Source organism: Protopterus annectens, chromosome 6.part0, assembly GCF_019279795.1.
Source record: "Protopterus annectens isolate FY-2018-M chromosome 6.part0, PAN1.0, whole genome shotgun sequence".
Taxonomy (NCBI): Eukaryota; Metazoa; Chordata; order Ceratodontiformes; family Protopteridae; genus Protopterus; species Protopterus annectens.
Genome location: NC_056737.1, coordinates 1,954,545,179 through 1,954,560,895, shown reverse-complemented (window position 1 = coordinate 1,954,560,895; position 15,717 = coordinate 1,954,545,179).

The following is a 15,717-nucleotide window of genomic DNA, read 5'->3' as shown; positions in this document are numbered from 1 at the left end:
CAGAAAAGGAACTCAGTGCAGCCTTGCAGTTCAAAAATTGAGCTGGTTTAATAGTAGTTTAAAAAGCAACCCACCTAGCTAGAATCAAGTTTCCATAAGTCGGAGCACAGGCTGCCCCCATTGCCACTCCTTGTATTTGCTGGTAGAACTCACCATTAAAATATATAAAATTGTATCTTAGTACCAAATCAATTAAATTCAATCACACTATCTGCTCATTTCTGGTGAGTTCTCCATCTTCAAAAATTATTTCTTTCAACATTTTCATCCCTTCATTGTGTGGGATGCTGGAAAACAAATCAATGACATCTATTGTAACAAATGTTATTTCATCATTCCAAAATTCATGCTTTACTTCCCTTAGGAAGTCCCACGAATCCCTCAAAATCTGCTTTCTCTTCAACCACAGTTTTTTAAGTTTAGCATCAACAAATTTTGCCAAAGGCAAAGTCTTAGAACCATCTGCTGACACCATGGGTCTGAGCCGGGGGTCCATCTCATCCTTATGGACTTTGGGGATACCAAATATTGATGGCATTTTAGGTTTTGTTACTTTCAAATAATTGTAGGTTTTTTGGTCAATCAGGCCTTCCCACATCATGTACTTTAAACCCACATCTATCATCCTATAGGCAATATCAATCTCATTTAGAGACACACTACAATATTTGCTAGTGTCATTTAATATTGCATTCATCTTCACTTCGTAAATAATTAAATCCATTATTACTATCTCCCCCCACCTTTGTCAGGTTTCATAACCCTCGCTTCCTTATTCCCCCTCAGTTCATCTAACACCTTCTTTTCTTCTCCACTCATATTTGCCTTCTATTTAACCTTCTTGTATTCATTTCTAAATCTGTTTTCTACCACTTTTTCAAAGTTTTTTAACTGAGGGTGGGTGAGGGGATTGTATATGCTCTGCTTAGTACATGTAGTGGTCGCATTGTTCTGTTGTGGCAACATTAGACTCAAATTCATTTTTCTAATAAACAGTTTAAGGTCCATGAGAACTTTTGCCAAGTCCCCTTTCTTCTGTGGAATGAATTTTAGAGCTTTTGATAAAAGACTAAAATGTTCATTTGTTAAAACAATGTTGCTAAAATTATAAATAGTAAAACCATCCCTAGTGAATTTGTACTCATTGCCAGCTTCTCCTGTAATGTCACTTGTTATGTCGTGGGTCTGGGGGGGTTAGGGTCATCATCAGTTATTAATACCTCATTCTCCCCCTCCTCCTCCCCAATGAAAATTTTGCTGCTGATAATTTGTGTTACCTTTATGTGTATATATATATATAGAGGAGGAGAATGGGGGTGGCCTGCACTCCGACCTATGCAAACTTGATTCTAGCTAGGTGGGATGCCTTTTAAACTACTATTAAACCAGCTCAGTTTTTGAACTGCAAGGCTGTACTGAGTTCCTTTCCTGTGGTACCTGACTTTGTCTTGGTTTAAAGTTTATTTCTGGGTGCCAGTTTGAGTTTCTTGAAGCTTTCTTAGCTTCTTACAGAAATGCCACTTTTTGATATTGGTTAATAACTGGAACAAAAGGCACAAAGCAGTTAACCTCCATACTACATTGTTAGATGTTCACATTGTTTAGAAGAACCAGGCAGAGACACCATTAGCACTATAAAAATGTATACATAATTTTATGTTAAAAAGGCTTGCTACAAATTGTGTGTGTGTGTGTGTGTGTGTGTGTGTGTGTGTGTGTGTGTGTGTGTGTGTGTGTGTATGTGTGTGGACTGATCTGGAGAATCTTATTTAAAAAAAAAAAAAAAAGTCATCTCAAGAACATGAAATGGAGTAAAAAAAAAATCAGACTTGAAAACAGTATGTGTTTAGAAAGCTGTGGCTAGGCCAGATTCATGAACACCTACACTAAGTAGACAATCTGTATGCAAGAACATCCCTGCCACATTTTTGTGCTATCTCTTCACTCAGAAAGATTATACTATGTGCACACATAGTCTACATTTTATGGTAACCTTTATGAATTCCCCTCAATATTTAAGGCTGCAAGAAACTCAGTAGGAAAATTAAAAAAAGGAAGTGGGTTGGAGTTATGCTTTTGTTGTCTATTCACTCAGAACAGTGTACACTTAATGTAGACTTAGTGCAGGCGTTCATGAATCGGGCAAACCAATCAAAACAGATGTAAACAAAAATGACTAATGTAGTCAAAACAACAAAAGATCATTAAAAAAGTAGGCGGTAAAGGATTACTTCAATAGCTGTTTCTGAAGTATATTTACTAAACTAAGTTGAATGTACTGGCTTTTGTTTTTGTTAATGCACATTTCAACTTTAGCCATTAAAATGTTTTAAATAAGGAGAACCATCATTATTAGATTTGTGTTTTATTAAACAGACTGATAATCTTTTGAGGGTTGGAAAGATTTCATGGTGGCCTTCTCTTTCATCTTATAATGACTTGCAGTGGTAATGTAGCTGAGAGTTACAATGCTCTACATTCAATGGCAACTTTATAAGGTCTCCCTTGTTTGACCTCCTTTTGACTCGCTTATAGAAACTTAAAAGCCATAGCATGCCCTCAGTAAGAAAATTATGAGGCTGGCAGCATTTGGATTATACTAGGACTTCGATCTGGAAAAAGCAGTGACCATTTATCTTTTCAGAAGGTGAAGTCTGATATAAACTCATTATTGAAAATAGGTTAATATTTGAAGACAGTATATTTCTAGTCTAGGCTACACTATATAGGTTAATGAGTAAGATACTTCACTCTTTCAAGATGCACACCTTTTTTGACTTCCCTAGGTATGTTGACTAGCTAGCCATTCACCATAATCTGAATCCCAATTTTCCCTTCAGCATGAGGGCTGACAGTGACATGGCCATTGTGCAGGGAGACATCAGTGACTTGGTCCTTTCCTGTCCCCCTGTAACTTCTCTGCATGCCACATTATTGGTCAAATGAGCAGTGTGTAGTGGGTGCATTGTGGGTCATTATTCCTTGAGTCACATAACCCATAAGGCATTTATGCCCTCTCATCTCAAGCAGACATGCCTCATAATATGCCCATCTGTTTCTCCTTGGCACAAGTAAGTAGACACGGTCTCTTCAGTTGTCTCCTTCCCTACCTGTCTTCTATAGTATCTGTACTTTGGGCTGCCACTGAAATACTAGTCCATTGGGTCATTGCCAGGGCTCACTCCCTCCATGCCATAGAGCCAGCTCCTCCCCATTTGTGCGTTGTAGATATCCAGTCTTATAGCTGAAGCATTCAAATATGCTTAGTCTTTACTTTGTACTGATGTAGCCTTCAAAGTTGTCAGTTGTGTACTGTGTTATAAATGATAGTATCTAGTGATGGAATGCAGTGGAGAAGACTAACCTGTTTCAGTATGTTCCTTCCTTTACTTGACCAGCTAAAACCTACCATATCCCTATGCAATGGATTAATTTCTACGGTCCTCCATTCAGTTATCAGTTATCATACAAGAGAGTCTATTATATGTGTATGCAGTACAATCATATCAATGTCGGTGATGCCCTTAATACATTCAGTGATTGATTGGCCAGATATTTAATCAACATACCTTAAATGATTCTCTTCTGAAAAGGAGTAGAAAGAGTTTGAAGGATGGTTTGTTGAAATGAGTCCTTTTTACTTCAAACATATTTTCTGGAGCCCCTTTTTGTAAGCAAAATTCCAGTGGGGTCTTATTCTTGTGGCCCTTCTGTATGGAAGGAGATGGAAGCTCAAAGTATACACACATGGTGTGCTCTCATTAAAAATGGAGGCTATCCCTCGACTGTTATAAAAGATATGACTAAGATAAATGGTTACACTCCATGTTTGTGTGTCTTAAGCTGATAATAATTTACTTTGACCTGGAGTCATAATAGAGATTTGCTCACTGCTTGCCAAACTGGGATTCAGTCACTCCCCAACTGCATTCCAAGTCCCCTCAGTCTTCCCTGATCTCATCCTCTGCCAATTTTAATAAAAATATTTCAAAAGGTATGGACTAAGGACTAACCAGCATGAATAGTGTTACAAGACAGTCAGATATATTTCCTAAAAAAAAAAATCTGAAAAATATTACATTATAATAATTAATTAGTAATAAAAATATAGTTCAGCATTAATTGCATGAAAAAATACTGGTATGAGATAATACTTTAATATGTTTTTCTTTTTTCTTTCATTTTTTTCTTTTTGATTTGTACTCCATTTTTTAATGCCACTGCAGTATTGCTGCTGAAAATTATACATATGTAAATGTGCAAGTCTGACAAAAGAAATTACCCTTCAATTATGTCTGCCATCATATCTTTCTTTTACTTTATTCCTTTCATTTATGTCTGTCATCATATCTTTCTTTTACCTTATCACTATATTGGTTTGCGTATTGTAAGCTCTAAGGAAGCTTATTTCACTTTTAATTATCCTACCGACAAAGCAATACTTCTTGGTATTTGATTTGTTCTGACCATTTGCAGTCTAGTTTCTCCCTCCTTAAAGTTATAATTGCAGTGGGCTTAATTGTTAGAAGGCTTGTTTTACAGCTGAACATGTTTACCAGAGAATGGCATACAAAATCTTTTTGTGATTCATAAAAATCAGTGTGTTCTGCAAAATACATTATTTGCAATCCTACTCCATTGTGGAATTACAGTACCCTGAGGACCAATTTCCCATGCTAATAAGCATACCGACCCCACACTGTACACAATTCATAAATGGTACACAACCATTTTATGCCCTGGTCACAACAGAATAAATTACAGGTTGTTCAACAGTGTACAAATGGATGGTATACCATTTCTGAGTACCTATACGCTGCTGAGCAGACAAAGATATACGACATGCTACCACTGTCAAAACAGGGAAAACAAACACTCGAGTTGCATATCTCCTTATCCCTTTTGGCTTGAACTGTAGTTTTATTGACCAGTAGGGGTCATTTCCAAAACTCCTTCATCTTCCTCTCTTAAAACCTAGTTGCCTCGTGGGTTTGGTGTCTTTTCAGGCTTGTTGGCTGTTGGTGAAGCACCCACCAAGAGGAGAAAACGCTGAGAGAAGAAGGGAGCCACTTTTGAGATTTTAAGTATTTTTTCTCTGTTTATTTGCTAAGTTTTTCTGCATAGTTGCCTAATTTGAGCATTTTCTGGCTTGTTAAACTTGATTTCTGCATTAATAGCTGTATTTAGAGCACAACCAAAAGCTGTTTACTGAATTTCCTGTTTGCACTTAATTTTAAAATCGTTTTTTCTCAAAACTTGCATATTTTCTGTCTTTGGCCTAGCACTCTTGTGTGGGGTCATTTACTGCACTGTTATAACTTGATATTACTTGTGAACCTCTGCTATCTCTGAAAAAAAAAACAAAAAAAAAATCTTGCTTTTTTCCCACTTTTCTGAGATTTAAAAAAGTTCAGTTACAGGCTTGCTGTTCCTGAACTGTTTGTAAGTTTCTGTGAGGCCATTTTTGCTTGGGCTAAGGGAAAGTCTCTCTGTTGATCAGTGGCAGTGAAAAACATTGAGCAGCTCCCCTGCCCCCCGTGGGAGTGGTTACTGACTTGAAACTGTAGTTTTATTGGCCGTATTGGGTCAATTCCTGGCTCTTTCCAGCCCCTGCTATCAAGCACGCTTTAGCGCGATTTAGCGCGGAGTTGCCGAGTTGCCACTAGAGCAGCATCGGGCAGCGCTGGTTTAACAAGGTTAAACTTTTTCTGTCTCCATAAAGTCTGTTCTTCATTTTTTCCCCTTAGAACTGCTCTACTAGTAATCTAAACAGTATATCCCTTAACTAAAAAGCGCAGCACTTATTCCTAAAAAGCTTTTTTTTTTTTTTTTTTCTCCAAAAAAAAAAAAAAAAAAGCTCAGCACTTGTCTTAAAAGCATCTTCTTTTCAGGCTTAGCACTTCTGTATTATACAAAGTCCCTCACTAGCGAACCCCCCCCCAGGAGTACCCACTTCCTTACTAAGTCCTCTCTCATTCAGTTACACCCCAAACTTCTTAATTTCTCTAGCATGTCGAAGGGCCAGATGCTGGCGTCCTCTCCTGTCCAGTTGGTGAATCTGGGGATATTGAGGCAATGTAAAAATTGCCTCATGTACACAGACAACCCTCTCCTCCTCCCACATAACACAAATACTTGTGAGAGATGCAGCTATTTAGCCAAACTGGAGGCTGAGCTCTCTCAACTCAGGACTGGCAAGACCAGACATCATGAGGAGAAGGCAACTACACACACCACAAAACCGGTCTCACATAAAGCTATCACAACAATGAATCAAACACATAAACACACAAAGACATACACTGATGCTCTGAGCAAAAATTTACCTAAACAGCAGAGGCCTCCAAAGCAGACACCCAAGCAACCGCCACCTCATGACACACCACAGGAAACACATAAAACACAAAATCAGTGTGCAAAGCAGTCACAGCCCTTAAGGCCAAATACAACACCAAACATACTCGTCATAGGTGACTCCATAGTCAGACACACTGATGTCCCACTCATCAGGCTGAACAAGGAGAGGGTCACAGTAAGCTGCCTATCGGGCGCTAGAATCCGCCACATAACACAAGCACTCGGGTCACTCCACAGCAAGTACAAATATGACACAGTCATTGTCCATGCTGGTGTGAATGACCTGAGATGTACCTCCCTGGACTACATGAAAAGAGACATAGAGGAGCTCTCTGATTATGTAGCCCAGGCAGGTATGACCCTGACCCTGAGCAGCATCCTTCCTTCACCAAGAATGATGCCACAACATAGAGACAAGATGATCAGCTTTAACAATTGGCTTAATTTCTGGTGTCATTCAAAGGGGATCCAGTGTCTGTCTGCCTGGGATGACACGCTTGACAAGCCATGCTGCTTTGCAAGGGATGGCTTGCACCTGTCACCCCTGGGATTCCGGATATTGGCTAAGACTCTTGCCACCCCCATAGTGCCTTTTTTAGGCAAGGCTCAAATTCTAAACCTACCACCCTAGAAAACAAAAATGAGAAGAAACTAAGGGCAATGCTGCTCAATGCCAGAAGTCTAAATCTCAAAATGCATGCACTCGAGGCCCTTCTCAGTATGGAGAACATCGATGTCTGTGCTGTGACTGAAACCTGGTTCAAGGCTCCTGAGAGCACCCCGGCACTATCAGGTTTTACCTCATATCATGCGTTCCGGCCCCAAAACCCGGACCACACCACAAAAGGAGGGGGTGTATCCATATTCATCAAGGATACCCACACCTCCAGGTTGGTGGCAACGCACAAAGCATCGGAAACCATCCAGGTGCAATTAACCATAGGCAAAACTGCTCTACAATTTGTAGCATGCTACAGGCCACCCTCTCAAACTCAGGAACCCCACACAGCCTTTCTGAAGACACTGGAGGGTATAAAAGTATCTCCAAACACCATTATATTGGGTGACTTCAACTACCCGAATATAGACTGGGAACATTACTCAAGCCCAAACTTTCTAGTCCAAAGGTTCCTGGAGTTCATAAATTCAAATGCCATGGAACAACTAGTCACCGTTCCCACAAGAGGAGAAAATATACTAGATCTCATCATCAAAAACATGGGGACAAAATGCTCCACACCGGAAGTATATCCCTCATTGGTGAGATCAGATCATAAACTAATCTCACTGGATATCCACATCCCGCCCCCACCCCAAACAAAAAAGACCACAGTGAAGAACTTCTCTAAAGCAAATGTCACACTACTCAAGACTGGTGTGGTATCCTTCAAGGCCCCCGAGCCAGTGGAAACCACAACCCAAGCTGCGGAAGCCCTTACAAATGCCTTCTACGAACACCTCCAGGACTGCATGGATCAGGCAATCCCTAATAAAACCAAGACTCTTTCCACCAAGGGCAAACGTCCAGTCTGGTGGACCCCAGCCATAAACAAACTTTACAATAAGAGGAGAAAGCTGTTACATGATGGAGCAAAATCCATAAAAGAGAAGACACCTTTGATCATTATTAGTAAAAAAATACGAGCACTCATAAAATCATCCAAGGCCAACGTTGAGAGAAAAATTGCCATAGATTCAAAAGACAATCATAAGGCCTTCTTCAGCTATGTTAGAAACCTGGGTGGAAACTCCCAGATATGCTCAGAATTAGTCCAAAATGATACAAAAATCACTGAACCCACAGACATTGCCAACATACTGGCAGACAGGTTCAGTGTAAACTTCACCCCCCTCTCCCCCCCAAAAGGAGAGATAACTATCCCAGCGGAGTGCAACCTCCCAGACATCTCCAATGCGCAGGTGAAAGCTGCTCTCTCTAAAGCTAAAAACACAGCATCAATGGGACCGGATGGTGTCCCCGGCTGTGTGCTACACAAACTCAATGAGGAACTAAACCCGCACATAAGGCAGCTGTTTAATCTTAGCCTTACCACAGGATACGTGCCCAAGGAGTGGCGTACGGCAACTGTGGTCCCACTCCACAAAGGCAGTGCCTCTACGGACCTTGGTAATTACCGCCCCATAAGCTTAACAAGCCTGGTCTGCAAAGCTATGGAGAGCATCATAATGGAACTCATAAACAAAGACATAGGGGACTTGCAGACATTGGACCCGACCCAGTTTGGCTTTGTCAAGGGCAGATCATGCCTTTTGAATTTGGTCGACTTCTTCGAAACAGTCACCAAGGCCATTGATGAGGGAAAGGCAGTCCATACAGCCTACCTTGACCTTGCAAAAGCTTTCAACACAATACCCCACTCGGGTATTATAGAGAAACTTACCAGCTTAAATGTAAACCCATATGTCACAAGATGGGTTGCAAACTGGCTAAAGGACAGAACCCACAGGGTTAGAGTAGCTGGTGCCATGTCAGACTCCAAGCCGGTCACAAGTGGTGTCCCACAGGGCTCAGTCCTTGGCCCCTGTTGTTCGGCATCTACTTCTCAGAAGTACAGGCTAACATAGGAGGACTATGGCTGACAAAGTTTGCAGATGACTGCAAACTGGGAGCCATAGTGGAAAGTACATCAGACACAGATATCCTTCAGAGGGGTCTCACGGAAACTGATAGCTGGTGCCAGAGCCATGGCCTGAAGTTAAATGCCAAAAAATGTATAGTCATACCCTTTGGGAAAAACAAGGTAACCCCAAGCTACCATATATGTGGCAATCCACTAAGCACAGAAGAGGTTATCAGGGACCTGGGGACCCAGGTTGACAGTGGCCTTTCTTTTGACACTCACATTGCTAAAGTGGTTAGAAAAACCTTCTACATTGCCCACCTGATCATGAAGGGATTCACATCCAGATCAAGTGAGGTCATTGTTCCCCTGTACTCTTCACTTATCAGACCAATGATCGAGTACAATGCCCCATTCGGGATGTATCTCACCCGACACCTGCAGTAATTGGAGAGACCCCAAAAATTCCTCACCAAAAGGATAAAGGGACTCCAAAATCTGTCATATGCTGCCAGACTGAAGAAACTCCAGCTCTATTCAGTCGCATACCGTCTGCTCAGAGGTGACCTGTGCCTGACATACAAGGCCATGTCCAACCAGGAATTAATGGATATGCTCCACCTCAAAAAATCCAAATCTACCAGATCCACTAGAGCAAGCGACTTAAACCTTAGCACGGATATAAATAGGACATGCTGGAGGGATAGATTTGTCACCCAGAGACTCCCTATGTTGTGGAATAAAATCCCGGTCCATGTGAGGCAGAGCACCTCGCTGGCTCTGTTCAAGAGACATCTTGACCGGTGGATGGGAGATCGTAGGTTTACCCTGGGAATCATCTCTGTGTCACTGCTGGATAGAGGCACAACAAACTAATGGGCACAGCATTTTTTAACATAAGGGGTGGCGTAAGCCACATAAACTCTGGGCTAGGCTTATAAATGCCTTAGGGCAGATAGCCTAGTATAAACCTATGAACCTATGAACCTATGGTGCATGCAGACCCACTACCACAAACAACCTTGTCCCACACCCACCAATATGTTGTTGGTGAGTTCTCACTGGGACTTCATCTACTACCACGTCCCCTCACTGCAACAGAATAAAATAATGAAATCTGCCTTCATGGCTATGTGATTTCTAGATAGCTTATTTTACATCAGATAATCATTAGATTTTCTTCTGTAGACAAGAACCTGTCTTATTTAATAAAATGTTGTCAAAATCACTGCTCATTTACAATGCAAAAAACTGAAAGAATGATATTGATCTTTCTTTATGGTAATTCATTTAACATTGAAAAATAAATGGTTATCTTCCAATTACAATTACTGAACAGGGAACACCAAATGTATTTTTATGAAAATATGAAGTACCTTCTTGAAATATCACAAAAATATGGTGTACCATCATAATGTCGGCAGGCACATCGTCGAAAAAACTTCTGTGAACTACAAACTGCGACTCCTCAAAACCGCTAACGCCAATATTATGAACCACAAAATCTCACCTCCTTTTTGACCCATGGTAGTACTTGTTTCAGGTATTGAACAGTCGGAAATGTCGATGTTCACTGTTTTGTTCAACTTTCTGATGTTTCGGCAGTACGGAATTCACGGAAATGGTTCAACAATGTGCACATTCAGGGATGTGCATGCCAACATTATGATGGCCAACAAAAAAAAAACATATACATAACTTTCAAATAGAATACTAGAATGTTAAAGTTGGTATCAAAGAACAACCAAAATAATTTTCCCTTAGAATGTGAAAAGAAGCAGGGCATGGAATAATAGAATACTGCCATAATAATTCAGTGATCATAGCAAACTTTCTGCAGTTTAATTGATGGTTTCATGTATAGACATCACCATATGGTCAACAGCAAAATCAGACTGGCTACATATTTTACAGTCATAGATGGAAGTGTTCTATAAATAGAGCTTGCACTAGCTGATGCTCACACCAACAGCTTCTTAATGCAAAATATAGGTTTAAATTAAAGAAAACAAGAAAAGCCTCCAGATCAACTAAATGCAAGCTGAATAATATTTGAAATGAATATGTAACAGAGGTTAAGAACATATTAAAGGACTGAAACAGTTAGATTAGATGCAGCACCTGAGGAACTATAGACAGACATTCATGATACTGATCAGGCAGGAGGTTGTAGCAAAAATAATATTCCAAGTAGAAGATTAAGAAGGCAAATGGATGACTTTGGAAGCCTTAGAAGGGACTGAGGAAAATGGATGAGCAAAAGACAATGGAAACAGGGTACTATATGAAGCTGAATAGTGAGTTTTAGAAAACAGCAAAATTAGATAAGAAGCATGTTAAAATGAGAAGTGCAAAGAACTGAAAAAAAATAAAAGATTGGGAAATGTCTTTAAGAAGATTTGTGATATTAAGGGAAACTTCCATTTAAAAATGGGCATGTTAAAAGTCAAAGTTGAGAGGGACATAACCAAAGTAAAACATATTAAGAAGAAGTGGCAAGAATATACTGAAGACATATATAAGAAATATTTTAATGTCATCGAATCACACAATGGCAAGTTCACTGATCTAGAACCAGATTTCTTGGAGAATTAAATTGTATGGTACCTAGAAAGCATTCCTAATTGTAAGGCTGTAGGAAGTGTTGGAATTCCAGCTGAAATATTTAAAATCCTGCAAAATGATGCTGTTACAGAGCTGCTTGGAATTTGGCAGCAAATTTAGAAATCACAACGGCCATTTGATTGACAATGGTCAATTTTTATCCCAGTCCTCAAAAAAGGATAATGCTAAATAATGGTCAAATTATCAAGCACATATATTCATCTCAAACGTTAAAAAGGGAATATTCAAAATCATGCAAACTGGGTTTCAGCAATATATGGACTCTGAACTGCCTGAGGTACAACAAGCTGGTTTTACAAGGGACAGAAACACCAGAGATCGAACTGCCATCCTCAAATGGATAATAAAGAAAACAAGGGAGTTCCAGGAAATATTTACTTCTGCTTTATTGGCTGTCCTAGATCAATGACTGTGTGGACCGTAACAAGCCCTGGGATACCAAAATGTTTTATTTGCCTCTTGAGGAATCTGTAGCAGAAAAAGAAACTGAATATGAAATATCTGTCACTGGTTCAAGATTTGGGTATTACTGTAGAAAGGCTACATGCTATAACTCACTTATTTAATTTTTATGTTGAATATATCATGTGAAATGTTGAGTTAGGTAAATCAAATGCTACAATAAAACTTACCAGAAAAAATATTAACGACTTCAGATGTACAGATAATATTACTCTGGTGGCAGAACCCGGGGAGATAGTTGAAGAACATGTTGATGTAGGTGAAAATAGAAAGCACAATCACTGCTTTCGGATCATCCACAAAAAAGATTCCAATTGTGTTATTTAAGCTATTGCCTGATTTGATCAGTTGTATTTTAGGTGAAGCCATAACTCCCAACAGATTAAGTTGAGAGGGACAGTTTTCAGCTTGTCAACTGCAGAGAAGCTTGTAAATTAAAATTAGATAATGGGTTGAAACAATTATTTTTTATTTTTTTATTTTACATTTGTTTACTGGGAAAGTCTGACTGGGTGTAAGCCCATTTTCAGTGGATTCCTGGGGAGGAAAGCACCACATACAAAACAGGCATAATTATTACAAAGACAAGTTGGACAACTTGTTTAAACAAAGAGTTATACATGGTCAAATATACAGATAGACGTATCATTTTGTCAAGTAAAAGGTTTAAAGTACAGTGATGGTAGCATAATATGAAACATTACAATTTAAGCAGAATATGTGGCAAGAAATTGTATATTTTTCTGTAGTCGAAAGGTTCAAAGTACAAATAGGTCTTTGTTTTAGGATAGAGTACAGTTAAGATTATGAAGTAAAGCTTTTTCAGATTAAAGAGGGTGTTTACAATATAAGGATTGTGATGTAAAGGTGAGCATGGTAGTTAGAGTGAGTCAAGTTAGGAAGATAGAGGTATCTCAATGGTTAATAGATTCATGGAATTTATTAAAGTCATTTTAAGAAGGTACTGTTTTTCATAGAGAGTAGAAGTAAAAGTTAAGAAGAAAGAATGTTTTAACCTAGAGAAGTGCATTGACAATGCTATGCCTTAGTTGGTCTTTGAGCATTTTTTTAAGTGAGTGGGTTTAGTTAAGGTTCTTCGTTGCAGAGGTAGAGAGTTCCAGATTTTGGCTACATAACTAGAATAAACGTGCATCACTTGGGGAATCTGTAGATTTGGTGACTTTCAGTAAGGCTTTGCTGGTGGAGCGTAATGGTCTGTGGTTAGAATATGGTTCCAGTTGGTTTTGTAGGATAGGTATTTTGCTTGCTGGTTAAATAATTTGTGCACCATGGTCAGCTGGTCGTAGTGTAGAAGATGTAGGAATTCTGGCCAAGACAGTATTTTAGTACTAGACAGTGATGTGTTCTATATGGGGAGTCAGTGGCAAATTTAGCTATTTTGTTATAAAATGTTTTGAGTTCACCCAGGCCTGATTTTCTGAGGTTCATGGGTATGGATGAGGAATAGAGAAGTGTTGAGTAGATGAGTTCTTGTGATGGCTCTTCTGGTATTGTTAGTCAAGAACTGTTTGTTTTTATATAGAGTACCTAATTTCCTGTGCACATTTTTAATACTTTGTGATATGTGTTGCTCAAATCTCATGTTATGATCAATAATGACACCTAGGAGTTTGGTTTGTGCAATGGGTTCAATGGTTATGTTACCTGCAGCAGTGATGGAAAAGTTGGGTGGGGGGTCAGTGGCCCTAACGGGTTGGAAGATTATTACTTTGGTTTTATTAGGGTTGAGTATACGTTGTGCATTGGAAAGCCATGCTTCCAGTGCTGTGAAGGATGCTTGTGTTTTTTCCTATAGTTCTTTATGGTGTGAGCTACACATATTAATGTGGAGTTGTCTGCATATTGGACTAGTGTGACTAGAGAGGTACCTGTGTTGAGACTATTAGTGTAGATATTAAAATGAAGGGGACAAAGAATGGAGCCTTGAGGCACCCATAATGTGACTGTCAGTAGTGAAGAGATGTCTTGTTTCCACTTTACTGCCTGGTGACGATCAATTAGGTAGCTTTGCAACCAAGAGAGGGCAGATGAACTAAGATTTAGGCTGGACTGGATTGTTAGTAGTTTTTGATGGGAGACTGCAGTGAAGGCTTTGGACATATCAAGAAAGACTTTTGAGACTCTTCTACCTTCACTCCTATGTAGGTTGATTGTGTTGGTGGAACTTAAGAGGGCAGCAGTTGTGCTATAGTTAAGTCTGAATTTGTGTTGGGAACTAGCTATGTGCTTATTGTGTAAGAGGTGGTGCATAAGTTGAGAATGTATGCACCTTTCTAAACTTTTGGATGGAGGAGATAATATAGCAATAGATCTATAATTAGGTCAAATGTTTGAAAACTATAAAGAATAATGTAAGACAAAGGTGTATGGTATACATTAGTTCTTTATTAATCCAGGAAGCACAATCCTCTCTGACTACAAAGTTATAATAATTAAATGCATTACTTTTTCTGCCTGCATGTAATTCACTGCATTTGTGGTAAGCAAAGAACTATGTATACATTTTTACCAATACTGACATTTTCAATTAAAAGTTTAGGTCTATGATATTTCACACATCTCTCATGATAGATAGTATTGTCTCTTTCTCTCATGCTGAAAAAAATGTGTTACTGACACCTACTGTAAATCAGATTCCCTTCCCCACCATGCAGAATGCATTGCTGTGCTGTTTCAAAGAATGTACATTTCCCAGTGAAGCTAACATGAATATGCATTGAGATCTGCAATTATAAAAATGCTAATTCTAACAGTTTTCATGAAAGCCTGATGCCATTTAACTTAGAATCATGTTGTAGATGTTATAGATGTCTGTTAATGAACTTTTAACAAGTATGCCATTTACTTTCTGAGGTGCAGGTCTAAATACTCCATGTTTGCAGTTGATCACATGCAGCAACTTGGAACAGTGCAGTAGATCAAGAAAAAAATATAAGCTCAAAACTTTAGTGTATGATTAGAAAAATCTCTATGTTAGAGTTTCAAAAGCCATAAGACAGTATTTAAAGTAAGCAGCAAGAAACAGAAATGGATTAAGAAAGTGAGCATGTCAGGCAAGGCAGGCAGCTACCATAACAAAGAAGTGGACTTGGAGCTGACAACCTTTACTGGAGCTCTGATTTCATGATGTAGCAGAAATGTAATTACAGAAATTTGCAATGCTAAGGAATGTTGATAGCAGAACTACACTTATTTATGAACATAAAGATGTGTTCAGGAATTTCTGTACAGCTGTAGGCAGTAGTGAGAGGCTACATCATAGTGAGAGGGATGAACTATGAAACAATGTGGTGGTTAGAAATGAAGGTCATCATATTAATGACATCATCAAGCTAAAAATATCCTTACTTTTACTGCTTGCAAACATTTATCTTCAAATATAACACTTAATCAGAATGGACATTTTCAATGCAATGGTAAGAAATACTCCCTTTTCTTACTCAGCATGTCTGTTATCTATCCACGTCAAATGAAATTACACAGGCCTATCACAGTTCAAGTCTTTACCAGTTATACAGAATCTACTTAGTAAACCGTATCTATAAGTATTCTACTAGGAGGCATTGTGGTGCTGCGGTAGCGTTGTCGCCTCAGAGTAAGACGTTGTCCTGTTCGATTCTCAGCTAGAACGTCTTCTGTGTGGAGACATGCGTGAATGGGCGTACCTTTG